Source organism: Perca flavescens, chromosome 16, assembly GCF_004354835.1.
Source record: "Perca flavescens isolate YP-PL-M2 chromosome 16, PFLA_1.0, whole genome shotgun sequence".
Lineage (NCBI taxonomy): Eukaryota > Metazoa > Chordata > Actinopteri > Perciformes > Percidae > Perca > Perca flavescens.
Window position 1 is genome coordinate 34,583,855 of NC_041346.1, and position 1,794 is coordinate 34,585,648.

Consider the following 1,794-nt stretch of genomic DNA (forward strand, 5'->3'; position numbering starts at 1 on the left):
CTGGGAGCTTTAAAGTCATCACAACTGCTGTCAGACTGAAGCTAACAAGCTAACAGGCTAACGCTAGCCGCTCCTTCACATTTAAACTAATGGAAAACTGAAGCTAACAGGCTAACGCTAGCCGCTCCTTCCAATTTAAACTAATGGAAAACTGAAGCTAACAAGCTAACGCTAGCCGCGCCTTCCTATTTAAACTAATGGAACTCTGAAGCTAACAGGCTAACACTAGCCGCTCCTTCCCTTTAAAACTAATGGAAATCTGAAGCTACCAGGCTAACAAGCTAACGCTAGCCGCCGCTTGCAGGCTAACAAAGCCTGTAAAACGTTATTAAAACAAACTAACAGTTAATCAAACTAACAAGTTAACAAACTACCAAGTTACCGAGCTCAGAAGTGACCGAACGGTAGCTGTTTCTGCGGGGTTCGGTCCCGTTTTCTCCGGTAAATAAAGCAGAGATTTAGCCGCAGACGGAGCACCAGATTCACTGTTTTTACGGTTCTTAACGCACCGTGACGTCGCGTGAAGAAGCTGTCCGGTCAGCGCGAGCCTCTGCCGTGCTCCACCGGGACCATTCCCGCCTCGGCTCCGTGTTATGATCCTCCGGTACCGAGGATTCTCCTCCGGTCGTCCGGTGACACAGCTAACGGCTAACGGCTAACAGGGAGGGGCTTCCGCCGGAGACGGAAAAGGGGAAAAGTTGTGTGTGTCTGTCTGTATGTGTCTGTGTGTGTGTGTATGTGTGTGTATGTGTGTGTGTGTCTGTCTGTCTCTGTGTGTGTGTGTGTGTGTGTGTATGTGTCTGTCTGTCTGTGTGTGTGTGTCTGTGTGTGTGTGTGTGTCTGTCTGTCTCTGTGTGTGTGTGTGTCTGTCTGTCTGTGTGTGTGTGTGTGTGTGTGTGTGTGTGTGTGTGTGTGTGTGTGTCTGTCTGTGTCTGTACACTCTTAAAACTGCTGGGTTAAAAATAACCCAACTTGGGTTATTTTGGTAACCCAGCGCTGGGTCCAATATGGACCGATCCAACGCTGGGTTGTTTTAACCCAGCAGGGTTGGGTTATAGCTTTGACCCAGCATGTTGGGTTATATTTTTTTACCCAAAAATGGGTTAAAATGACCCATGTTGTTGGGTTAATACTACCTAAAATGGGTTGGAAAAATACAACCCACATTCTGGGTTATCTGTATTTTTTTTTTCACTAGATGTTTTGCATTATGAAATGTATTGATGCAATTATGAAATAATCAAGCACATAACATCCCTGCATTTTGTTTTTATTGCTACAAGCAAAATATGTCACTTAAGACAAAATTAAGCATTACAATTCATTCCAGTTAACATTAAAAGTTTTTAATTTTACAAAAAGTGATGTTTGCATTCACTTATAACATCATAAAACAGACAAAATAGTCAGAATTTCTCAAACTTTGAGCAAGCATTGAACTACCGAACCAACTTTTAAATCTTAAAGGTCCCATGGCATGAAAATGTCACTTTATGAGGTTTTTTAAAATCAATATGGGTTCCCCCAGCCTGCCTATGGCCCCGGAGTGTCTAGAAATGAGAGACATCATGGCTTTCAAACGAGCAAAGTGGCAGTTGGTCAAGGCCACACCCCCACCCTCCACCTTGCCTCCCCCCTCTCCTCCTCAATAAGTCATTCAGCATGAAAAAAAGCATCAAACATGACTAATGGACTAAAGAAATCTAAGTTGACTAAGACCAAAACCACCGATTAGTCGACTAATCGACTAAGAGGGAGCAGCCCTACAGGACACACTAACCTGATTATCATCCG

At 44.0% G+C, this 1,794-nt stretch overlaps 1 protein-coding gene across 5 annotated transcripts in view; it reads right to left on the bottom strand.

The window, feature by feature from the left end:
- The window catches only part of fer (fer (fps/fes related) tyrosine kinase), a 37,205-nt gene extending 36,499 nt beyond the window's left edge, over positions 1 to 706 (bottom strand). For 4 of the 5 annotated variants that reach the window (XM_028601483.1, XM_028601480.1, XM_028601481.1 and 1 more), the window contains exon 1: positions 510 to 706. The gene's annotated coding sequence lies outside the window, so the exon portion shown is untranslated. The other variant, XM_028601482.1, reaches the window with a different exon arrangement.
- Between the last annotated feature and the right edge of the window lie 1,088 nt (positions 707 to 1,794).